This window comes from Macaca thibetana, chromosome 13 (genome assembly GCF_024542745.1).
Source record: "Macaca thibetana thibetana isolate TM-01 chromosome 13, ASM2454274v1, whole genome shotgun sequence".
NCBI lineage: Eukaryota > Metazoa > Chordata > Mammalia > Primates > Cercopithecidae > Macaca > Macaca thibetana.
Genome location: NC_065590.1, coordinates 80,416,676 through 80,443,203, shown reverse-complemented (window position 1 = coordinate 80,443,203; position 26,528 = coordinate 80,416,676). Strand labels below are relative to the sequence as shown.

The 26,528-nt window shown below is 46.2% G+C and overlaps 2 protein-coding genes across 3 annotated transcripts in view; both read left to right on the top strand.

Moving 5' to 3' along the window:
• The window catches only part of MAPRE3 (microtubule associated protein RP/EB family member 3), a 420,985-nt gene that overhangs the window by 211,179 nt on the left and 183,278 nt on the right, over positions 1 to 26,528 (top strand). The gene's annotated exons all lie outside the window — the stretch shown is intronic.
• DPYSL5 (dihydropyrimidinase like 5) overlaps positions 20,697 to 26,528 on the top strand; it is a 104,655-nt gene continuing 98,823 nt past the window's right edge. Inside the window, exon 1 of one of the 2 annotated variants that reach the window (XM_050753800.1) lies at positions 20,697 to 20,850. The gene's annotated coding sequence lies outside the window, so the exon portion shown is untranslated. The remainder of the gene's footprint in view (positions 20,851 to 26,528) is intronic. The other variant, XM_050753801.1, reaches the window with a different exon arrangement.

Sequence of the window (26,528 nt, the reverse complement as noted above, 5' to 3'; positions counted from 1 at the left end):
GTAGCTTCTAGATGGTCCAAGGAGGGGTTGTCCCCAAACACCTCAAATGTGTTCCAGTGGAAAACGAAGCCTGCAGTACTGTTTGTCCCGCGTTTGTACAGTCAGTGAAGTGGAGAGCAGAGAGTGAAATGAAGGACAGGCACATCTGTTGAAGATGTGGGGTCCGGGGCCTGGCTGCTAGCATGAGTATTTGGGTGGTCGTGGGGTATGGGTGTGGCTCCGGGAGGACAGTTTTGTTGTTGTTGTTTGTTTGTTTGTTTGTTTGAGATGCAGTTTCACACTGTTGCCCAGGCTGGAGTGCAGTGGCACAATCTCAGCTCACTGCAAACTCTACCTCCCAGGTTCAAGCAATTTCCAGCTAATTTTTGTATTTTTAGTAGAGACGGGGTTTCACCATGTTGGCCAGACTAATCTCAAACTCCTGACCTCAAGTGATCCACCCGCCTCAGCCTCCCAAAGTGCTGGGATTACAGGCATGAGCCACCACACAGGAGGAGAGTTTGAAAGCCCAGCTGCCTGCTGACACTTGGAGGTTACTGTCCCAACTGCAGCCCTTACACTGTGTCGACTCAGGGCGCCTCTCAGCCTAATATATTGTGACGCTTCCTCACACAGTCTATTTGACTTGAAACTCATATTTAGGAACTGCACTAAGGAAAATATTCTGCCACCAGAACTGTTCAAAACTTATTTGTTCTAAATGGTGCTTAAATTTTCCCAAATTTAAAAACAATACTAAACAATTTACCTGATATCAACATAACCAGGTAAAGGTGAGAAAAAAAAATTCTAAACAATCAATAACAGCCAAACTTTGCTCAATCATGCTTTAAAAAAGTTAATTATCTGTCTATTTTCACCATAGAAAAAGTTTGCAGAACAGAAAATTATTGCAGCCCTTTTGCAACCGGGAGGCAACAGGCTTGAGAATAAAGGGAACGAACTAAAGATGGTAGAGCCAAATACCAGAAACACATCTATGGCATCCTGGAGCAGCTCAAGAGACATCAGTAACCGCCTAGCTCCAGGCTTCTTGCTGTATAAGAAAAATAGGCCAGGCAAGGTGACTCACAGCTGTAATCCCAGTACTTTGGGAGGCTGAGAGGGGCAGGTCACCTGAGGTCAGGAGTTGGAGACCAGCCTGGACAACATGGTGAAACCTCATCTCTACTAAAAATACAAGAATTAGCCGGGCATGGTGGCAGGTGCCTGTTATGCTAGCTACTTGGGAGGTTAAGGCATGAGAATCCCTTGAACCAGGGAGGCAGAGCCTGCAGTGAGCTGAGATTGTGCCACTGCACTCCAGCCTGGGCAACAGAGTGAGACTCTGTCCAAAAAAAAAAAAAAAAAGAAAAAGAAGGAAGGAAAGAAGGAAAGAAAGAAAGGAAGAAAGGAAGAAAGGAGGGAGGGAGGGAAACCCATGTAGTTAAGCCACACATACACACACACGAATGCATGCACATCCTGATGTTATATGATGAGGCAATAAACAGAATACCATCAAAACTGGTGTGAAAATGTATTATAAATGCGTGACAAGCAGTTAATAAAAATACACTATGAGAACCTTGTGGGGCTCCTGGAAGTAAAATCCATGAAAGTGTGGGCCCCCGACCAACACTGGGCCCCAAGCAGTTTTTAATTCTCAAGTTAGTCTCAGCTCAGCCTCCAGCTGTTAGTCCATTCCTGACTCAGTGCTCCCGTGGCTTCTCCTTCAGGTAGGCAGCTCTCAGCTGTGATTCTGTCGTCACCGCATCTCCATATTTCAAGGTGGTGGTTTGCCCTATGACCTCAATCCTCTGATGATCTTTATTTTTATTTTTTTAATTTTTTTGAGATGGAGTTTCGCTTTTGTTGCCCAGGCTGGAGTGCAACGGCACAATCTCTGCTTACTGCGACCTCCACCTCCCAGGCACAAGTGACCCTCCTGCCTCAGCCTCCCAAGTATCTGGGACTACAGGTACATGCCACTATGCCTGGCTAACTTTTGTATTTTTAGTGGAGGTAGGGTTTCACCATGTTGGTCAGGCTGGTCTCAAACTTCTGACCTCAAGTGATCCACCTGCCTCGGCCCCCCAAAGAGCTGGGATTACAGGCGTGAGTCACTGCGTCCAGCCCTGATGATCTTTTAAAAAGCTAATTTTCCTGTGTTCAACTTTTCTCCTGTGAGAATGGGAGTGCTGGTTTCCTAGCTCTTAACATGTCAGAGCTGAAACTGAAGGCCTGTATTCCTTTTCAATGAGAAAAAGAGTAAAAAATTAAATACAACAGGAGCATTCTTACTATGGAAACCACTGCAGAGAAGGCTTTATTTATTTATTTATTTATTTATTTATTTATTTATTTATGATACAGAGCTTTGCTCTGTCACCCAGGCTGGAGTGCAATGGCGTGATCTCTGCTCACTGGAAACTTCACCTTCTGGGTTCAAGCGATTCTCCTGCCTCAGCCTCCCAAGTAGCTAGAACTAAAGACACACACCACCACACCCAGCTAATTTTTGTGTTTTTAGTAGAGAAGGGGTTTTTTTTGCCATGTTGTCCAGGCTTATCTCCAACTCCTGACCTCAAGTGATCTGCCTCCCTCAGCCTCCCAAAGTGCTGGGATTACAGGCATGAGCCACTGTGCCCACTCTGGAAGGAAGGCAACCTTTAAACCGGGTCTCGGTGACTGGCTGGAGAAGAGTAGGGAAGGGAATTCCAGCCAGGAAGTTCAGCGTGAGACAGGCGCAGAGGTGCCAGGCCTCTGGTCCATATTCAGCGTACCACAGGCCACCTATTTGCCTGGAAGCAGGATTAGTGGAGTGTCTGGGGTGCAGGGAGATAAACACTGGAAAATGTGGGTGCTGAGGACACTCCCTTCTTCTCTGGTAGACTCCCTCTGAAGGCGGCCACAGTAGGTGGAGATGCCTTTTCTCAGCATCATCATGGATCTCATAGTGGACATTTACTGAGCACTTGCTGGCTGGTAGGCATTGTGCTAAATGCCACATCTGCTTTTTAATTTAATTTAATTTTATTTTCTTAAACTGTTAAAGATGTTCTATTTATTTTTTCAGTTTCTGTAAAAAGAAGACTGCTCCATAGTTGTTACTCACACCTTCCTGTCTGGTCTTTGCTTGAGTTGTCACCTTAGCCAGTCCGTTCTGGCATGTCACCCACGCCCCCAAAACTTACTCTGAGCTTGTTAAGTGAGCTTTAGGAGACATTGTGAGCTAGAGTTGCTGCAGTGGTGGGCCTGGAAATGCCGCTAGCTGATGGTATGGCCCCTCCAGAGGGACATGCTGGACACAGTCCTCCATATTCTGCATAGGAGAGCATCCTCCCGACCTCCCAACATACGAATGAAAATTTTGGTTTGGGGCTGGACCTCTTTTCTTTTCTTTTTTGTTTTTACATGGAGTTTCGCTCTGTCACCTAGGCTGGAGTGCAGTGGCATGATCTTGGCTCACTGCAATCTCTGCCTCCCGGGTTCAAGTGATTCTCCAGCCTCAGCCTCCTGAGTAGCTGGGACTACAGGCACGTGCTACCACGCCCGGCTAATTTTTGTATTTTCAGTAGAGACGGGGTTTCACCATGTTCTCAAACTCCTAACTTCAGGTGATCCACCCGCCTCGGCCTCCCAAAGTGCTGGGATTACAGGCGTGAGCCTGTAACAGAGCAAGACTCCATCTCAAAAAAACGAAACAAAACAAAACACCACGTTTTTAAATAACATGTGAGTCGAAGTCTCAAGAGAAATTTTAAAATATTTTGAACTAAATGAAAATAAAACACCAAAATTTATGGGATGTGGTAAAAGCAGTGCTTACAGGGAAATTTATAGTATTAAAGTTATATACCAGGAAGGAAGAAAGATCTAACATCAATAATCTAAGCTTTCAGCTTAAGAAAATAGAGAAAGAAGAGCAGTGTGAGCCTAAAGAAAGCAGAAGGAAAGAAATAATAAAAATTAGAGAAGATATCAATGAAATTGAAAATAGGAAATCAATAGAGAAAATCAATAAAACCAAAAGCTGATTCTTCAAAAAGAGCAATACAATTGAGAGCCAGGCAAATAAAAAAAACAAAAGAGAGAGAGAGTGAAGAAACATAAATCACTAATATCAGAGACAAAAGAGGGGGCAATCACTTCTAATCCTAAGAACATTAAAAGGATAATAAAGGAATTTTATGAAAAATTCTGTGCTCATAAATCTGACAGCTTAAATGAAATGGACCAGTTACTTGAAAGACACAAACTACTAAAACTCACACAAAAAGAAATAGAGGCAAGGCCTGGTGGCTCATGCCTAAAATTCCAGCACTTGGGGAGGCTGAGGTGGGAGGATCACTTAAGCCCAAGAGTTTGAGACCAGCCTGGGCAACATAGTGGGACATCATCTCTATTTTTAAAATTTTAAACACATATTTTCAAAAATTTTTAAAAAGGAATAGATAGTCTGGCTGGATGCAGTGGCTCATGCCTGTAATCCCAACAATTTGAAAGGCCAAGGTGGGAGGATAGCTTAAACCCTGGAGTTTGAGACCAGCCTGGGCAACAGAGTGAGACCCCGTCTCTGTAAAAAATACAAAAACTAGCTGGGCATGATGGTGCATGCCTGTAATCCCAGCTACTTGAGAAGCTGAGGTGGGAGAACTGCTTGAGCCTAGGTGGTGGAGGCTGCAATGAGCAGTGATCATGCCACTGCACTCCAGCCTGGGGAACAGACTGAGACCCCCCATCTCAAAAAAGTAAAGTGAATAAAATAAAATAAATGATAATCTGAACAGGCCTAAATCTATTAAATAAATTGAATCAATAGCTAATAATCTTTCAAAAATGAAAACACCAGGTCCAGATGGCTTTACTGGTGAATTCTACCAAACATTCAAGGAAGAAATAATAACATTTTCCTACAATCTTTTCCAGAAAATAGAAAGAGAGGGAATACTTCCTAATTCATTCTGTGAGGCCATCATTACCCTAATTCCAAAACCAGATAAAGGTTATAAGAAAGACTATAGACCAATATCTCTCATGAAGATAGATGCAAAAATCCTCAACAAAATGGTAAGTTGAACCCAACAGTGTATAAAAAGAATTATACACTACAACAATGTGGGATTTATTCTAGGTATGCAAGTCCGGTTCAAAAATTAATTATTTAATGTAATCATCACATCAACATGCTACATTATATGATCTTATCAGTAGAAGCAGAAAAAGCATTTGACAAAACCTAACACCATTCATGATCAAAAACTCTCAGCAAGCTAGAAATAGAAGGGACCTTCCCAAATTTGATAAATAACATCTATAAAAATCTACAGCTAGGCCAGACCCATTGGCTCACGCCTCTAATCCCAGCACTTTGGGAGGCCAAGATGGGTGGATCACCTGAGGTCAGGAGTTCGAGACCAGCCTGACCAGCATGGTGAAACCCTGTCTCAACTAAAAATACAAAAAATTAGCTGGGTGTGGTGGTGGGTGCCTGTAATCCCAGCTACTCAGGAAGCTGAAGCATGAGAATTGCTTGAACCCAGGAGACGGAGGTTGCAGTGAGCCGAGATTGCGTCATTGCACTCCAGCCTGGGCAACAAGAAGGAAGCTCCCATCTCAAAAGAAAAAAACAAAAAGATAAAGAAAAAGAAAATAAATCTCCAGCTAACATCATAAATGATAGTGAGATATCAGATGCTTTCCCTCTAAGATCAAGGATGTTCTTCACCATTCCCATTCAACGTCATACTGGATGTACTAGCTAATGCAACAAGGCAAGAAAAGGAAATAAAAGATACAGATTGGAAAAGGAGAAATAAAAAATGTTTGTTTGCAAATGACATGAGTGTCTGTGTAGAAAATCCCAAAGAATCAACAAAAAGACTCCAGGAATAACTGACTATAATAAGGCTTCAAGATACAAGGTTAATGTACAAAAGTCAGTTGCTTTCCTATATACCAGCAATGAACAATTGGAATTTGAAACTTAAAACACAGTATCATTTACATTAGCACCAAAAGAGAAAAAATGAAAAGAAAAAAGAGAAATACTTAGGTATAAATCTAACAAAATATGTACAGGATCTATATGAGAAAAGCTATAAAACTCCAATGAAAGATATAAAAGATTATCCAAATAAATGGATATTCTATGTTTATGGACAAGAAGACTCAATACAGTTTTTTTTGAGACGGAGTCTCACTCTTCACCCAGGTTGTAGTGCAGTGGTGCAATCTCGGCTCACTGCAACCTCCACCTCCCCAGTTCAAGCGATTCTCCTGCCTCAGCCTCCCGAGTAGCTGGGATTACAGGCACCTGCCACCACGCCTGGCTAATTTTTGTATTTTCAGTAGAGACAGAGTTTCACCATACTGGCCAGGCTGGTCTCGAATTCCTGACCTCAGGTGATCCTCCTGCCTCAGCCTCCCAAAGTGCTGGGATTACAGGCATGAGCCACCGCACCTGGCCTCAATACTGTTAAGATGTCAATTCTTCCCAGTTTGATCTATAGATTCAACACAATCCCTATTAATTTACCAGCAAGTTATTCTGTGGATATCAGCAAACTGATTCTAAAATTTATGTGGAAAGGCAAAAGACCCAGAATAGTCAACAAAATACTGAAGACTATCTAAAGGTAGACACCACCCAACTTCAAGACTTACTGTAAAGCTACTTTAATCAAGACAGTATGCTATTGGTGAAAGAATAGACAAATCGATCAATGGAACAGAATAGAAAGCCCAGAAAAAGACAACAGATCTTTAACAAGGCAACTGATCTTTAAAAAGGAGCGAAGGCAATTAAGTAGAGAATGGATAGGTTTTCAACAAAGCTATTGGACATACATAATGCAAAAACAATGAATTGAGACATTGACCTTACACCTTTCACAAAAATCAACTCAAAATGGATCATAGACATAAATATAAATGCAAAACTATAAAACTAGAAGGTTACATAGAAGAAAATCTAGGTGACTTTGGGCTTGACAATGAGTTTTTAGATACAACACTAAATGCATGAACCATGAAAGGAACATTGATAAGATGGACATTATTAAAATTAAAATCTTCTCCTTGGTCTATGACACTTAAGAGAATGAAAAGACAAGCCACAAACTAGAAAAAAAATTTTCAAAATGTATCTGATAAAGGACTTATATCTAAATCTAAAAAACTCCTAAAACTCAACAAAGAAAGCAAACAACCCTAATTTAAAAATGGGCAAAAAACCTGAACAGACACCTCAACAAACAAGACATATGGATGATGAATAATTATATGAAAAGATGCTCAACATCATATATCATTAGAGAATTACAGATTGAGATAATAAGATATCACTGCACACCTATTGGAATGAGTATAATACGAAGAACTTACAATACCAAATGCTGATGAAGATGTGGAGTAACAGGAACTCTCATTCACTGCTAGTGGGAGTGCAAAACGCTACAGCCATTTTGGAAGAAAATTAGGAAGACAAAACTGAACAGAATCTTACTGTACATCCAACAGTTGCACTCCTAGGTATTTACTCAACTGAGTGGGTAAGAAAACTTACGTCTCACAAAAGCTTGAACATGAATGTTTTTAAGAGCTTTATTCAGAATCTCCCAAAACTGGAAGCAACCAAGATGTCCTTCAGTAGATGGATGGATACACAAACTGTGTTATATCCATACAATGAAATATTATTCAGTTATGAAGCCATAAAAAGACATGAAGAAACCTTAAAAGCACACTGCTAAGTGAAAGAAGCCAGTCTGAAAAGGCTATATACTATATGACTTCAACTATATGCCATTTTGGAAAAAGCAAAACTATAGAGACAATAAAAAGACCAGCAGCTGCCAAGGATTGTGGGGGTAGGGCAGGGGATGCAAAGGGAAGGGATGAATAGGTGAAGCTTGGGGGACAGTGAAACTATTTTATATTGATACATTAATGGTGGATATATGACATTAGGGATTTGTCAAAACCCAAGGAACTATACAACACAAAGAGTAAACCTTACTGTAAACTATAAACTTTAGTTAATAGCAATGTATCAACATTTATTTGTAATAGCCAGGCAGGGTGGCTCATGCCTGTAATTCCAGCACTTCGTGAGGCTAAGATGGAAGGATCACTTGAGGCCAAGAGTACAAGACCAGCCTGGGCAACATAGTGAGGCCTCCATCTCTATCAAAAACAATTTTTTTTAGAATTAAGTGACTGTGGTGGTGCACACCTATAGTCCCAGTTACTCTGTAGGCTAAGATGGGAGGACTGCTTCAGCCCAGGTGGTCGAGGCTGCAGTGATCTGTAATGACATCAATGCACTCCAGCCTGGGTGACAGAGCAAGACCCTGTCTCAAAAAAAGGTTGTGGTACCATACTAATGCACAATGTTAAGAATAGAGGAAATTCAGTGTGTATGTGTGTGGGGAGGGGTATGGGAGCCTTCTGTAATTTGTGCTTAACTTTTCTATAAATCTAAAACTGTTCCAAAAAATAAAGTCTATTAATTCTTAAAAAGTAATACAGGTAGATTGTTTTACTTGGAAGTCAGAAAAATTGACCAAGGTGAGTGGATCACTTGAGGTCAGGAGTTCGAGACCAGCCTGGCCAACATGGTGAAACTCCGTCTCTACTAAAAATACAAAAATTAGCCAGGCGTTGGTGGTGGGCGCCTGTAATCCCAGCTACTTGAGAGGCTGAGGCAGGAGAATCACTTGAACCTGGGAGGCGGAGGTTGCAGTGAGCCTGGATCATGACACTGCACTCTAGCCTGGGCAACAGAATAAGACTCCATCTCAAATACATATATACATACATACATACATACATACATACATACATACATACATAATAAAGAAGCAGGGTGTCGAGGGGAGTGCTACGTAGAGGTGTCGCGGGTGATTGGCACCCAACATCCAGAGGCAAGGTGGGGTAGGGTGCAAAGGTGACTGACAGCAGAGGCTACTGGAGCAGATGGGAAGCTGGCCAATGGAGCTAATAAGCAAATTGATTGAGCAAATAAGTAAACATATGGACAGTAACACAAGCCAGGCTTTGCACTTTGGAGAAGGTGCTTACAAACGTGGACTAGACAGTACCCAGACACATGGCTGAAACTGCAGGTACTGCCACGCACACATGCACAGAAATAGAGAAATAGTCATACTTGCATGTGTGTATAACAGTGTATGTAGGCTGGGCTCGGCGGCTCATGCCTGTAATCCCAGCACTTTGGGAGGCCGAGGTGGGTGGATCACTTGAGGTTAGGAGTTTAAGACCAGCCTGGCCAACAAGGCGAAACTCCATCTCTACTAAAAATACAGAAATTAGCCAGTTGTGGGGCACACGCCTATAATCCCAGCTACTCGGGAGGCTGAGAATCACTTGAACCTGGGAGGCGGAGGTTGCAGTAAGTCGAGGTCATGCAATTTTACTCCAACCTGGGTGAGTGAGACTCTGTCACAAAAAATAAAATAAAATAAAATAAAATAAAAGTGTGAGTATACATACACACGTAGAGTTGGTTCTTGTTATTCTTGAAAGTTAGGCTCTATAACGTCACTGTGAACCCTGAATTATTGAATGTTGAACCATCGCTTCTAGGGGAAACATAAGGCTAGGTTTCTGTGAGCCTCGGGTCACAACGTTTTGGACAACTGATCAATATGTGACCTTGTCTTTTTTTTTTTTTAAAGACAGTGTCTTGCTGTGTCACCCCAGGCTAGAATGCAGCAGTACAATCATGGGTCACTGCAGCCTTGACCTCCTGGGCTCAGGCCATTTTCCTACCTCAGCCTCCGGAGTAGCTGGGACCACAGGCATGCACCACCACACCTGTCTGATTTTTAAAATATACAGACGAGGTCTTGCCATGTTGACTTACTAGGTTCTCAATGAGTGTTTATTTGACAGTGCTGAATAAAGAAGAATCTTCTCCATATCAAATCTATACCTGCTGGAGAAAAAAAAAATCGCAGAATGATTAAGAAAAAAATATGCATTATGAGAAACTTATTTTAAAGAGTTTACATGAGATAAAGATGATAGGAATGAGCTGAAGACCTTAACAAAACAAGACCAAGGACAAAGAAGTACTAAATTTACCTGAGGGCTGCATGGCTGGTACCTCCTGGTCATCACATTGCTCAGAGGGCTAAATCTTTGGCCAGGCTAGTCCAGGAACTAGGCTGAGAGACCCGCACAGAGCATGTGGGCTATTCTCCCAGCGTGGGTCTACAGAGCCTAATGTGAGTACATTTCCTCAACAGAGCAAGCCACAGATGGCACTTTATAGTGTGAATACCACCTGTCCATGCTGACTGTTAGGCAAGGGGTCCTATTCTTCTGCAGGAATCTACCTAAAGAGTTAAATAAGATCACAAGATTTATTAGGTGAATAAAGAACTCCAGACACAAGATTAGTCCTCACCCTTAGGGCTGTTTCTTGTGAAAGTTGTCAGAATCAAAATGGCGTCACTAATTAAAAAAAAAATTTAAAAATTTAAAAAATAAATAAATTTAAAAACCCTGACAAATAGAGCTGGGTTTGAAGACAGGCCATGAAGAGAGGGCTCTCATACTTGTATGCCTGATAAAAACTATCACAAAGACTGCAAAACCACAATCTTGCACAAAGGACATCTGCTCAGAAATGGCCTGTCTAACCTCATACTGTTATTGATCTTTGTAGCCAAGGAAAATTATTTCAAACTAATCATGTAATCTTCATTTTTCCCTTTAAAAACCTTCGTCTTCCATTACCTCCTAGAATATGCACATAGTTTACTATGGCACGTGTATTTCCATTGCAATGCTCTACTTCCAAATAAATATCTTTATTTTACAGAAGTTCTCTTTGTTGTTTGGCATACTCTTCATGTTATGGTAAATCCTACTTTAATTTTCCTCGTTTACTGTAAGAACTATACCTATTATAAGTTTCAGCACTAGAGGTTTGGACAGCTCTATGCTTTTCTTTGTTCTGCCTCATCAGGGCTTTTGAGAAGACAAAAGTCAGAAACTCTGGAACTTCCATCTCTGTAAGGAGTAAGGCAAATCACTGGCTCTCTGAACCACAACTACAAAGTTGCATATGTAATTTTACAACCAGACTCTACTGCCAGACCCTCCTGGTCATTTTCAAAGACTTTGGATCAGTATAATGTCTTCCCTCTACCTAGGTCATTGAATCGCAGAGTTCTACTTTTATTGGCCATTTTCTTCCCTCCATACTCAAGAGGAAGGATTCTCAAACAAGCAATGAAACTCCTTCTCCATCTTACACCAGCTTGCAATTGAAAACTGTATTTCCAGATGAAGTTATGCCAGTATTTGTCTGGAAGGGTTTTCAATATACTTCTTATTTCTTTTCTTTCTTTCTCTTTCTTTCTTTCCTTCCTTCCTTCCTTCCTTCCTTCCTTCCTTCCTTCCTTCTGAGACGGAGTCTCACTCTGTTGCCCAGGCTGGAGTGCAATGGCATGATGTCTGCTCCTTGAAACCCCTGCCTCCTGGGATCAAGCAATTCTCCTGCCTCAGCCTCCCGAGTAGCTGGGATTACAGGGACCCACCACCAAGCCTGGCTACTTTTTTCTATTTTTAGTAGAGATGGGGTTTCACCATGTTGGCCAGGCTGGTTTTGAACTCCTGACCTCAAATGATCTGCCCACCTCGGCCTCCCAAAGTGCTGGGATTATAGGCATGAGCCACTGAACCCAGCCTAAACTTCTTAATTCTTTAACTCATCTTTTCTATAACTGGAATCCAGAGAAATGGCAGATTTTACACATCACAACTATTATGTTTCCATTAATCCAGGTGATGTGTAATTTCAAGGCTAAGGGCTACTAAGAACTACCATACACACAAAAAAAGAACAAAACCTGATGACTCTTTAAACCTCAGATCAAATAATAATAACAAAAGTAATTCACATCGATATAATGCTTTATATGCAATTCAACAAAAAGCTAAGCAATATCTCTTTCTTTCTCTCTTTCTTTCCCTCCCTCCTTCCCTCTCTCCCTCTCTCTCCTTTCTCTCTTTCCTTCCTTTCCTTCCTTTCCTTCCTTCCTTCCTTTCTTCCTTTCTTTTCTTTCTTTCTTTCTTTCTCTCTCTTTCTCTTTCTTTCTTTCTTTCTTTCTTTCTTTCTTTCTTTCTTTCTTTCTTTCTTTCTTTCTTTCTTTCTTTCTTTCTTTCTTTCTTTTTCTTTTACAGGGTCTCACTCTGTGACCCAGCCTGGAATGCAGTGGCATAAATCATGGGTTCACTGCAGCCTCAACCCTCTGGGCTCAGGAGATCCTCCCACCTCAGCCCCCCAAGTAGCTTGGACTACAGGCGCACACCACTATGCCCAGCTAATTTTAAAACTTTTTGTCGAGATGGAGGATAACTATGCTGCCAAGGCTGGACAATTTCTGAAATGTTATCTCATTTGATCAGGTGCCCTAAGGCATTGTCTGATCCTCAGGCACTTTGCTTCGACTCAGATGAGTTCAATTCCCAGCACAAACATTTGCTGACACATCTCAAAGAACAACTAAATTGTAGCCAGTCTGAGCACAGGCTCTCCTCCCTAAGAGAAAAAAGCTGAGGTGAGTTGAGGGGATGATGTATTTATTCACCTTCTGGCTCTGGCACACCAGGTGCATGCGGTAAAACACCCACTGTTGAGCGGAGAATCCCTGGCTGCGGGTAGCCTGGCCCTCTTCAGGGAGTGGGGCGCTGAATTACAGGCACACAGTCCTGGCGTACTGTGTCCATGCCAGAAAGGGATGGGAGAGGGAGACAGGTGGGCTCTAGTTTTGGATTCTGGACACACAGAACAAAACATCCAAAGCTCATTTGAGGGACCTCAGTCCAACCACAACTCCTGGTACCCTGGTACCTGGTAATAACATCAGGTACCCAGATCTTGTTAGGAATCTGGCTAAACATCTGGCCAGATGTTCCTTGTTAGGAATCTGGTCCAACATTTGGTGGGTCAAAATTCCCAGGAGAGGAATGGCAAAGATCTCAAGAACGATTTCCACTTGGTGTATGATAAAGCCAAGAAGAGTTGTTTTATTTCTACCAGGACTATGATCTGTCTACTGTAATTTCACGCTTCATGGACATTTGTTTCACTGAACAGATAATAACAAGTGTAATTGCTAACAGTTTTAATTGCCATACATGTGACTTATTTAATCCTCATTACACTTCCAAAGGTAGGTGCTCTGTTCTACACTTCAATTGCACGGTGTTTACATTGTCAAATTTTAAGCCTATTCATTATAAACCATTGACCAAACACTGAGCATGTGCCTCATACACAGGCACCTGATGTACATTTCCTCATGCACTCCCTACAGCCACCCTGTGGGTAGGAACTGAACTACCCTACTTGCACAGAGGAAGAAACCGAGATGTAGAGAGGCTGCATAACCCAACCAGGTTCCACAGGTTCCACAGCCGAGAGAGTGATTCAGGGGGTTGTCAAAATGTGGCCCACCATCTCCACACTCTGGGACTTTATTCAGCCTTTTTTGATCCTCAGAATAACAGAACTGGTGACTACTGCACTACAGTGGGGAAGAGAACGTCCCCTGATGGAGGTGACTTCTCTCAGGTCACACAAGCACTTGCCCCACTTGGCCACACGGGCCAAGCCCTCTGAGACACTGGAGGTTTGAACAGCAGGACGCCTGGTCCCCTGGGTGCCTTACAGGGTTTTTTTACCTGAAAGTGGGGAAGCAAATGAATTTAATTCTACAAATCACCAAATTCGACCCCATCACACAGTGGATGCCTCCCTGAAAATTATAATTCTAAATAACTTCCCATCCATACAATCCAACAAGAAAAAAAAATACCACCAACTTAAAAAACAACAGCAACAACAACAAAAACTCAAAGTAACCATAATAGATTTGAGAAAAAGGAAAGTGTAAGTGGAATAATGTTCAGTAACAGGTACTGAACTAATGGAGTGGTCTAATGGAATAGACATGGAACCTGGAGTCAAACTGGGACTTTGATCTTAGCTCTGCCCCTTTGAGCTGTTTGACGTTGGGGAAGTTACTTCAAGGTCCTGTTCCCTCTTCCATAAAGTGAATGTCATGATATCTTTCTTACAGGTGTGCTGTGGGATTAAATGAATAATACCCTTAAAGTATACAGGAAATCCTCAATAAACATTAGCTTTTTTTTTTTTTTTTTTTGAGACAGTCTTGCTCTGTAGCCTAGGCTGGAGTGCAGTGGTGCAATCTCGGCTCACCACAACTTCTATCTCCCAGCTGGAGTGCAGTGGTACAATCTCGGCTCACCACCATCTCCACTTCCCACGTTCAAGCGATTCCTCTACTTCAGCCTCCTGAGTAGCTGGGATTACAGGTGCCCATCACCATGCCTGGCTAATTCTTGTACTTTTAGTAGAGAAGGGGTTTCACCATGTTGGCCAGGCTGGTCTCAAACTCCTGGCCTCAAGTGATCAACTCGCCTCAACCTCCCAAAATGCTGGAATTACAGGTGTGAGCCACAGCACCCAACCTAGCTTTAATTCTTATTTAGATAAGTTCTGATTAATGCAACTAAAAAACAAAAATTAGGGCCAAGCGCAGTGGCTCAAACCTGTAATTCCAGGCTGATGCAGGAGGATTACTTAAAGACAGGAGTTTGAGACTAGCCTGGGCAAAGTAGTGAGACCCCATCTCCCCAGAAAGATTTTTAAAATAAGCTGGGCTGCAATGAGCTACGATTGTGCCACGCACTCCAGCCTGGGTGACAGAGTGAAAAACAAAACAAAAAACAAAAACAAAAGAAAGCTCAACGGAGGAACTGGCTTCATAAAAAGAATATCAGTGAAAGGTAATAAGGGAAAAGTACTGCTTTTTTTTTTTTTTTTTTTTTTTTTTTTCCCCTGGTGGAATCTTACTCTGTCACCCAGGCTGGAATTTAGTGGCACGATCTTGGCTCCACCTCCGGGGTTCAAACAATTCTCCTGCTTCAGCCTCACGAGTAGCTGGGACTACAGGCGCACACCGTCACACCGGCTAATTTTTGTATTTTTAGTAGAGACAGGGTTTCACCACATTGGCCAGGCTAGTCTCAAACTCCTGACCTCAGGTAATCCACCCACCTTGGCCTCCCGAGTGCTGGGATTACAGGCATGAGCCACCACGCCTGGCCCTACTGTCTTACTCATTTGGATTCACTTAATAAATAAAAATTCAATTTGGGGGCATGGGTGAGAGGATTCTTTCCTATGTTCTCAGCTCTTTTACCAGTAGGGGCTCAGTAAAGCCCTGTGTTGTGGAACATGACAGGTAGGGAACCAAAAGGTGATTAAAGAGCTAACTCTTAGAGTAATTATTTTGTTCCCTGAAGGTGATTGTTTATATTTGACTTGTGTTTCTTGTCCTCATTATTATTCTTTCTAATACTCAAATTTTATTTGTTAAGGGAGAAAAAGGCTTAAAACAAAGCCTCATTATCTTCATCTGGATAATGTTGGCATTGTGAGACTATGCAATTTCTAGCTTTGTTTGGCTTAAAGAACCTCTACATGTGCGTGAAATAAATGCCAATTTAACATTGTAGATTTCTGCTACAAGGCTGGGGCAGCTGGAATCATCCAGCAATTCCTCCTTTATGCTGGTTTGTGGCCATTCTCGTTCCAAGAGAAGGCAAACTTGCATTTCAAAATTAAACTTTGAAATTTAAAAATAAAAGCAGAAAAAAAAAGAAAGAAAGAAAGAAAAAACAACTTCCCTAGGCCAGAAGGAATGATTTAAATTTTTGGAGAGTTCCTCGGAGTTTCAACGGTAGTGATAAACCATTGGAATTTATTTTGATGTTTCAGCTCAAGCACAGCACCCCCTCAGCCTCCCCAGGCCTCCTCCTCCGTCCCCTGTCTGACGGTAGTCACTGCTCTGGGGCCTGGAACCTTCCCAGTCTCATTCCCCTGTTTGTGTATCTGAGTATCTCTATGTCTTTAGATCTTCTTCATGTTTTCTCTGTTGTCCTGCCTCCCTCTCCCAAAATCTGTCTGTCTTGTTGCCCCTCTGGCCCTGAGCTTTTTAAATTTGGCTCCTGCTTTGTGGCACTGTCTTGAATATACAGGTTTGACTGCTGGTTGACAATTATTTGTTTATTTATTATTTATTTGTTTATTTATTTTGAAATAGAGTCTTGCTCTGTCACCCAGGCTGGAGTGCAATGGCAAGCTCTCAGTTCACTGCAGCCTCTGCCTCCTGGGCACAAGCGATTCTACGGCCTCAGCCTCCGGAGTAGCTGGGATTACAGGCCTGTGCCACCACCCCCGACCAAATTTTTTTCTTCTTTTTTTCTTTTTTTATTGAGACGGAGTTTTGCTCTGTTGCCCAGGCTGGAGTGCAGTTGCCCGATCTCGGCTCACTGCAACCTCTGCCACCTGGGTTTGAGTGATTCTCATGCCTCAGCCTCCTGAGTAGCTGGGACTACAGGCGTGTGCCACCACGCCCAGCTAATATTTTGTATCTTTAGTAGAGATAGGGTTTCGCCATGTTGGTCAGGCTGGTCTCGAACTCCTGACCTCAGGTTATCCACCTGCCTTGATCCCCCAAAGGGCTGGGATTATAGGCCTGAGCCACCGCACTTGGTCTATTTTTTCTTTCTTTCTTTTTTTTTTTTTTTTTTTTTTTGAGACGGAGTTTCACTCTTGTTGCCTAGGCTGGAGTGCAATGGCATGACCTCGGCTCACTGCAACCTCCGTCTCCCGGCTTCAAGCGATTCTCCTGCCTCAGCCTCCTGAGTAGCTGGGATTACAGGCATGTGCCACCACGGCTGGCTAATTTTGTATTTTTAGTAGAGACGAGGTTTCTCCATGTTGGTCAGGTTGGTCTCGAACTCAGGTGATCCGCCCGCCTCAGCCTCCCAAAGTGCTGGGACTACAGGCATGTGCCACCACGCCCAGGCTATTTTTTCTTTTTGAGACAGAGTCTCCCTTTGTCACCCAGGCTGGAGTGCACTAGAGCAATCTGGGCTCACTGCAACCTCCGCCTCTTGGGTTTAAGTGATGCTTTCACCCCAGCTTCCTGAATAGCTGGGACTACAAGCGCTTGCCACCATACTCAGCTAATTTTTAAAATGTTTTTGCAGAGACAAGGACTCATTATATTGCCCAGGCTGATCTCAAACTCCTGGGCTTTGTGATGGTCCCATCTTGACCTCCCAAAGTGCTGGGATTATAGGTATGAACCACCGCACCTGGCCTCACTTTTTTTTTTTTTTTTTTTTAATGGCTAACTAGACTTCACAATTTGTTCCCCACACTAGGGTTGTCACTGAGAAGTATAAGGAGCAAAAAAAAGTGAAAAGAGAAGGATGAGGAGGAAACTTAATATTATACAAAGCTCCTGGGAATACTGGAGAGCCCCTTTCCCAGGGGGCACTTCAAGGAGGGACAGGTTGCAGCTGTAGAGGAAGGAATGTCTGGGTCCCATGGCTTGGCAACGGGCTCTTCTTGAGAGTCACTCACCGTCACAGGCTCTCTCTGCACTGGAGATCCGGCCTTCTGGAGGCTGGCAGGAGGACGTGCTGGAGCAGGAAGGGCTCCGCTTTGCACCAGGCAGATGTCCTTTGGAATCCTGGCTCTGTTGCTTACAGCAGTGTGACTTCCCAGGCAAATCATTTAACCTCTCTAAGTCCAGATAGCCTCATTTGTAAGATGAGCAATGCTACCTGCTGTGTGGAGTAGCAAGGATTAAATGATGTGTTGTAAAACACCAAATAGACCCGGGCTCATAATAGGAGTTCAGAAAGTGTGATTTTTTCTCCCTCCTCCTTTCATGGTAGTCTTTAACTTGCCTTTATTCTGAAGTTTGTTAAGACTGTTGGGAACTCAGAACACATTTACTCATAAAAACCAGTAGCCCTGGGCTTTGTGAGGTCTGACCCCCAACCCCTGCCTAACTCACTATCCCCATTCTCTTCCCATCACCCTCATTCAGGGACTTGACTTTCAAGACATGGTGGGTTCTTCTGCTGTCTTCCAAATATCCCCTTGGGTTCCCCACCCACAAGCTTTTGCTCCTTCACCCTGGAATCTCAGACCTCTGCTTAGAACTGTCCATCAAATCAATATCCAGGTGAAATCCAAATTCTAGCTCCTCCATTTCCCAATGTTATGCAGAACTGATTTCTTTCCCATCCAAATTCTTATTCTACTTTATCTGACCAAGTAGTAATATGAGCTTTATAATAAAAATCGCAATATATTGCCTTTTGTGGCTGTTATTGCGGGGAGTGTCACATATTCTTATATCCCTCACACTGTTCAATAACCACTTTCTGTGGGATAAATAATAATAGCTGCATTTGTTGCATGCACACTATATGCCAGGCAATATGCTATGGCCTTCATATACATTTGTTCATGTAATTTCCACGACAAGGTTAAAAAATGTATATGGGCCGGGCGCGGGGGCTCAAGCCTGTAATCCCAGCACTTTGGGAGGCCGAGGTGGGTGGATCACGAGGTCAGGAGATCGAGACCATCCTGGCTAACACGGTGAAACCCCGTCTCTACTAAAAATACAAAAAACTAGCCGGGCGTGGTGGCGGGCGCCTGTAGTCCCAACTACTCGGAGGCTGAGGCGGGAGAATGGCGTGAACCCGGGAGGTGGAGCCTGCAGTGAGCCGAGATCGGGCCACTGCACTCCGCCTGGGCCACACAGCGAGACTCCGTCTCAAAAAAAAAAAAAAATGTATATGACCCCAGTATTCTGGGGGGAGCTAAGGGTCAGCTGGAGTAAGTCACTTTCTCAAGGTCAAGTAGATAGAAACTGAAGGAGCAAAGATTCCAACCCAGCAATGTGGGACTCCCAGCTCTGTGCTCTTTCTACTTCCCAGGAAATGGAGCCTAAGTTAACAACGACAAACTGAAGTCAAGTACTGAGGACATATGCAACCCCTGGTTTGGGTGCAACCTTTATCAATGTCCTATACTGACAGATGACGTAGAGGCAGCCGTTTCTCTGACTGGGGAAGGTAGCCCAAGAAAGCTAAGAAGCTAGAGTCCAAATTTAAGGTCTACGAAACACCGCAGAAAACATTTATAGTCACTAGGGGGCTCCCTCTCCCTTAAGCAAAAAGCGCAGCACCGCCTGCGCGCGGTAGCCTCTGGACTCCGCCGCCGGGAGGCCACTGGGAGTTGCACGCCACCTCCCTGACGCCCGGTCCATTTTGCCTACATCCCTGTTCGGGCAAATCCCTGGAGAATTCACAGGGCAGTGCCCCAAGCTGGAGCAGTTTTCACAGCCACATCCCGGGCTGCGCTGGATTGGGGATGCTTTGAGGTTCCCCTGGGGGCTCCCTGCTCTCTGCTCACCAAGCAGAGGGGAGTTGGGAAGGGGAGAAGTGCAGACTCAGTAGTGGGTAATCCAGAAATGCATCCCTCGAAGGCCAGCCTGGCCTGGTCCAGGCCCTAAGCTCTCCGGGGAAGGACAGCAGGGAACCCCGCCTTGGCGGGCTCTGCGGGTCCTGCGCCCGGGTAGATTTTGCTGAGATGGGGAGAGGGGACCCCCTCCACGCCCCCGGAGTAGTGAACACCATTTTGTTTGAAAGTATCCTGCAAAGAGAACCCCTTCACGAGGCCATGGCTGCCAGGGGACTCCTCATCCCCACCGGATACTGGGGGAGCCCGGAGAGGGAGGGATTCTGCAGCTGCAGCTTGGGGGTCCTCGATGCTGCATTTTAACACGCATCGCAACGCCTTTGGAGTGACATTAAGTGCAAAGAGGCCAATGACTAATCCACACTATTATTATAACTGCAGAAAATAACACAGATCAATGGCAAAGGCTTGAACCGGGATTAGCTAGGAAGGTGGGACAAACCGGGGATGATCCTTCATCTTCTTTTTTAGATTTGTTGATTTTGGTAAATCATGTATGTATTTAAACATGAAGAAACAGGTGAAGCGAATGTAAATTGGGTTATGAATAATTTCCAAAGGCTTCGCTGTCCCTTGACAGAAGCCAGAAATAAGACAGGCACCAGGCCTGAGCGCTCTGGACAGGGAAGCCCCCGCGTGGCCCTGGGCAAAATCTTCTAGGTGGAGAGAATGCACTCCGGGTTCGAGACCTCACAGGGTGCAGATGCGAACTGCGGTGGCCCCAAGTGGCCATCACTTTGATCATGAGAACAGTTTTCCTATAACGCCCACCCCGCCCTTTGCATCCTGCAATCCCGCGGGCGTCAGAGCGGGTCTTGGCGCGAACCAGGCGGCCTCGGCGGGGTCCCACCGCGGAAGGCAGCCCGGCCGCAGCCCGGGAGAGGCGGTCGCGGCATTGTTTCAGCCCCTGGGGTGGGATCCAGCTGGGGGAGGGGAGGCGGGGTGTCCTCCGGAGCCGCCCCCCGGCCCTCCCCGGGGACCCGTGCCTGGCGCGTCCAGGCTTTGTGATGTCCTGAGTCTCCATGGAAACCCGAGGGAACACGGAGCCGGGTGCTAGGGGGGTCGGTGAGTTCTCCGGCCGCGCCCTCCGTCCGCTAACGGACCCCGGCCCTGCAGCAGGGCCTGCCGGGAGTTGTAGTCTCTAGGCGGCGGCCGCGCGCGGCGCCGAGGATGCGGGGCGCCGCCTGTCCCCGCCTCCCCTTAACCTGCTAGCGGAGGTGGGGAGCGGCGGGAGGAGCCGGCCGCGCGGTGATTGGCGGACGCCGCTCCCAGCCCCCACACGCGCCCCTCCCCCGCTCCCCACTCTGGACTCCCGCGCTGGGCGCGCTGAGGCGGCCCCCGAGCGAGCGCGCGTGCAGCCGCCGCCGCCCCGAGCACCCGCAGCTCCGGCGCCGCGGCGAGACGGAGACGGACCGAGCCACGGGCCCCCGCGGCCGCAGCATCCCGGAGGAGTGGGTGATGGCAGGGGGGTCGGTGGGTTTATCCGCCTCGGGCTAGGACATCCTCCTCTCCCCCTTCTGTTTCTGCGTGAGGTGCACAAAAGGGCGGGGAGCCGGGTGCGCCTGGGGCCCGGCCGCAGGGGACGCGGCGGGAGGTGTGGTTTGGGGTTGGGAGGTGGCCATCAGGGTTAAGCCAGGGCGCTCTTGGGGTCCTCTTTGTACGCCCACGAAGCGCCGTGCCGGGCCCTGCTCAGTAAGCGTTTAATGTGTGCTCGCGGGGTTGCAAAGCCCTGGGGTGAGGAGGCGCCTCGGCTGAGGGGTTTCGCGCCTAGCACGCAGTGGGCCGCTCCCCTCGCCAGGCGCTGTGCAGTGGACCGCTGGAGGGCTGGGCGGGGGTGCCTCTGGCCGGGGGCCAGTCCTGCCGGTCCCAGGATCTGCGCTGTCCCCGGTCCCACACACCACCCAGATACACACCCTCCGTCCTTCTCGCCTCCGAGTTGGGATCTGCCCAGCCTGGACCCGACCCGGCGGTCTGTTCCACCCGCCTGGCTAACGGAGCGGACGCCTGCAGAGGACTCGCCTGCCGCCTCCGAGCCTCCTGCCTGAGCCACAAAGGCCTCCTGCGGCTGCCCAGCCCAGAGCGGGCGCCGAGCTGGGTCCCTCGGCTGGAGCCCAGCGCGGGAGCCCGCCTTGCAGCATCGATCTCAGCGGGCACCGACGTCGACGCCCCGGGCCTGGGGACGGGGCTGGAGTCTGAGCTGGAGAGAAGCCGGGAGAGGGCGAGGGGAGGCCTGGGTTGAGAAAAGATGGGGATGGGGAAGGCTGGGGAGCTGGCTTGGAACAGGTAGTGGGTCTCGGGGAGCAGGGAGTGGGAACTAGGGTTTGAGGAGGAAAGAGAAGGGGCGGGGGCGGGGGCTGGTCCGAAGAGCGAAGGAAGGAGCTCGGTGCAGGTGGCACCCGGCGAGGCTGGATCTGCTGAAGAATGGGGAGGGGAGGAGGGATGCAGGCGGGTGGAGACAGCCTGGGTTTGAGGAGGGAGGACGAGAGCTAGGAGACCCGCGCTGTGCGAGGGAGGGGGGCCTCCTGGGAAGGGGAGCCTCCCGAGGAGGGAGGGGCAAGCAGCTGAGAGGCGGTCTCAGGCCAAACGATCCTCAGCTGCAGGCGCGGGGCCCGGCGGCCCAGGTGGCCGGCTGGGCGTGGCCCTCGGACCGGGGCTAGGGACCCAGGATGGCAGATCCGGGACGGGGCTGGGCTGGCTTGGTGAGGAGCTTTGTCTCCAGGCTTGAAACCAGCCGGTAGCGACTCGCTTAGGGTTCTGTGATCTTCCGCGGCGCCCCCCGGCACGCCCTTTTCTCGAGAAGCTGAAAGGCTTTGCCCAGCGGCAGGTGCTGCCAGGGAGGCGGCATGGGGGACGTCTCCCTTCGGGGAAACCCAGAGAACAATAGCCGACCCTGGTGTCCACCCGACGACGAACCAGGTCCCCCCAGGACGCAAGGGTGCAGTTTTCGCGTGCCGGGAATACTGCCTGCGGAACCTCCGGGCACGTGCTGTCTTTGGGGCTGTGTGGGGGCCCGGCCCCGCCGGGAATCCCGGGTGGGAGGCGCTCCCCCGGCCTGGGGGCCTGCAGACAGCCACCCCCTCACTCCGGCTTGGGTGCCTTCCGGTGCAGCGCTGCCGCCGGCACCGCGCTGTCCACCCGCTGCCGAGACGCGGCGTGGTTAGCTGCGCGGAGCTGCCGGGCGGCGACGCAGGTGCCAGAGACTGGAGGTCGCCTCGGTGCAGCGCGGGTTCCCCCGAGCAGCGGCTTTGTCTGCCGAGGAGGCCCGAGTCTGCCGCTATGCTTTCTCAGGGGGAGCCGTAAGGGCTGGTGCGGATTGTGGTCAAATTGCTGAGAAGCGGGTGGAAATGATCCGCCAAGGGTGAAGCTCTTGGTTTGGGAGCCGCTGCTTGGGGACCAGTGCTTTTCTTTGCCAGTGACCACACCCAAGCCAGTGCGCCTCTTGCAGACTTCGCCCATATTGTCTGCTGACCTAAGACTGGGGTGGCTCTGTGATAGGCGGTGGTTGCTTGCCCATGGGAAAGCAGATGAACCGAATGGAAGCCTAAAACAGGCTTTCAGCAGGGCTTTCCATGCACTCAGCCTCTTGCCCTCAGTCTAAATACCTTGCAAGTCACCGCTGCAGCGCCTTGACATGTGAAGTGATAGCCAAAGCCAGAACTCTGTGTTGCACTGTTGCTTTGCTAGTTGGTTAGATGACAAGTTAAAGGTGAATCTTTAGTATAAAATTATCATTTTAAATTGCCATTCATTAAAAAAAAAAAAGGCAGGAATGTTTTTGTTCCCAGACTGGGCAATACTTGGCATTGTAGAACTCATTGATGCCACTTACATTTGCCACTAAGTTAACTGAGAGCTCTCTTAACCCAGCCTTGAAATCTCAGGATTTTCTTTCTTAACAAGGTTGGTACGTAAGGTGAAGGACTGTGCTATGACTGTTGGCTCTTGCCCAGGACAGATGATAGCTGCCAACGTGAAGGCCTCTTGTCTGAGTGTCCTTTCTGGCCATAGGGAGTCAGCAGTAGGCTATGTCTTGCTGGTTTTGAAGGATGGTGTTTTGAGGAGGTGCCTCACAGAATTTACAAAACTGGTCTGGAAGGACTATCTGAAACATTGCTCATTGGTTGTTTTTAACTATATTTTAACCTAATTATATATATGTATATATTAATATGTATATACACACATACACACACATATATATGCATACTATATTTTAACTAATTATATATATGTATTTACGCATACACACAAACATGCATTCAGAGTACATAAAAACTAGGAATCTCAATATTAGAAACTCAGAAATCTGACAATGAAGGTTTTTTTCTTGTAAAAGAGCTCCAATGGGAAACATGTTTTCATAATATTACCCAAGGGAACAATTTCAGAAAGGAGTGTTTTGTTGGCTTCTTTTTTGTAATAATTTTATGGATTTTTAAAAGGATGCAATCCTCTTAAAGCACTCTGTGAACATCTATCCCAGTCTGTTCCTCATGGCAGGGAATCCATAGAAGAGGAATGCCAGTATGACCAGCCAGTTTTTACAGGGATGATGGAGAGAAAGCAGCCTCCCTCTCCCACCTTCTGCTGCTGCTCCAGTAAAACACCTGGAAGACAGAACCCAGAAAGGGGAGAGGCAGGTGGGCCCAGAGAAGGACTTTATGTCCCCAGAATTCTGGGGTGCCATTCTTGAGCTTGGGGACCTCGGCTAGGTACACAAAGATGTTCTTGGGACGTGAAGACCTGGCTGTTGTCAGCATAACCTCTCTAGGTGCAAACATTAGCAGGGTCGTTGCATTATTCTCAATGCTGCTGTCTCTGGAAAGAATTCCACAGTAAGGCAAGTTTACACAGTTGACAAAATCAGGTCTCAGGACTTGGCGTAAACTTCATATGTGGCACTTCCACGTCTCTTCTCCTGCCATAGCTATCTGAGAATTTCCCCTTAATAGCTTCTCTGGTCCAGGCTTCTGTATGATCTTGCATTAGCTCCAAGGGACTATAAGCCAAAGGACGGCATGACTATAGGCAGGTCTCTGGGGCAAAAGTAAATTGTGGCCAGGCACGGTGGATCATGCCTGTAATCCCAACAGTTTGGGAGGCTGAGATGGGAGGATCACTTGAGGTCAGGAGTTCGAGACTAACCTGGCCAACATGGTGAAACTCCATCTCTACTGAAAATACAAAAAAATTAGCCTGACACGGTGGCACACACCTGTAGTCCCAGCTACTTGGGAGGCTGAGGCTGGAGAATCGCTTGAACCCGGGAGGCAGAGGTCGCAGTGAGCTGAGATTGTACCACTGCACTCCAGCCTGGGCAACAGAGTGGTACTCTATCTCAAAAAAAAAAAAAAAAATGTAAATTTTGTGTTCAGATCATTTTCTTAGGGCATAGAAATATATTGAGAGCTGGAGAAGTTGGACAAAAGTATCTGAGACCCAGTCTATCTTCCTGATGTGAAAATTTACCAGTTTCTGATAGAATCTGGTCCTGTGTATCTTTTTTTGTTTTCTGAGGTATAAAAACGTATTCCAGAAAAGTCTTCTAAGACTTAATTCACAGGAATCCTGTAAAACAGGATATCTTTGTCAACATGAAGTCCTGTAGGGAAAACTTGGTATAATATGGGAGCAAATAAGAATAAATGTGTTTTATCATTTTTCAAGTAAGCAGGTGTTTGATTTCATTGCACTGCTAGTGGATAAATGAGAAATAATTTCAAAATCGCTTTGCCTTACTTTTTTTTTATATGAAGATGAAAGATTGAAATACCATAGCATGAATCTTTTGTGAGCTTTGGTATTTATGTATAAAAGTGGGCACAAAGGAAATTCAGGGAGGAACATGGTGTATGATTTGTTCTACTTCAGTCTTTGAAACTTGTTTCATTTAAAATAAGCTGATTTACTCATTGATTGAACCCGAGCTTGCCAAGCACTCCCATCAATCACAGCCCTGTTCTGTACTTGTTCCCTCGCCTCCCTCCTCCCTCGTCACAATCCAGGCTCAGTGGTAGTGTGTACCGGAGGGAGAGCCAGAAAACCTGGGTTCGGGTTTCACCTTGGTCACTTTCTGTTTATCTGTGCAATGAGGATGGTTGTATTAGGTTGGTGCAGAAGTAATTGCTGTTTTTGCCATTACTTTTAAAGACAAAAACTGCAGTGACTTCTGTGCCAACCTAACAGTATCTATGTAAGGGGTTGTTCTGAGGTTTACATGAGTTAATGGTTAGCACTGAGAGCAGCGTCTGGCATCTCGTAAGTGCTCAGTAAAAGTTATCATCACCATCAGCAGCAGCATCATATTCTGCCCCTAAAATGTGTGTCCACAAAAACAACACTTTGATTCCCCATTTAATCATTCATCCCAAGGGGCCATGGCAAGTTGCCGTAGGGATTAACAGTGGGAACAGAGCGAATGATTAGGACTCCTTTCTAAAACTCCCACCCTTGCAAATAGTAGGAATAGTTCTCTGTGGAGTCTGTTTCCTGGCAGCCTCTTTAAGCTCAGCTGTTTTTAGCAGCTGAGAACTTGGAGAATTAAGAGTGTTCCAGAAGTGCTGTGACCTCAGCTTTGCTGCATCATTCCTTTGAGTGGGGTTAGGCTGGCATGGCTGGTGAGGGGCTGTTGTCCCGAGGCTATTTAGTTCTTGGTATGGGGAAGAGTCATTGTGTTCAGTTGATGGCAAATTGTTGGGAATACAGATAACTCAGGTTTTCCAGCTAAGATATATGGAATTTTGTGCAACTTGGAACCACAGAATTGTTTCACAAACACTTTCAAAGCACTGTGTGCCAGGAGTGGTTCTGATTCCTATGCATTAGGTTGCTGTTATTATCCCCATTTTGCAAATGAGGCAACAAAAGTAAAAAGGACACTCAGATGGGGACATGGCAGAGCCAGGCCTTGAACCCAAGGGGTTTGCATACCGTCTGTATCAGTTCTCCAGTATAACTGGAGTTCTCCAGAAAAACAGAAAATCAGTTGTCCAGAAAAACAAAACCAATAGGATTGGTTTATGCAGTTGGAGAGGCTGGCAAGTCCCATATCTGTGGGGAAGGCTGGCAGACTGGAAACTAGGCAGGAGCTCGTGGTACACTCTTTACTTAGAATTTCTTCTTTCTCAGG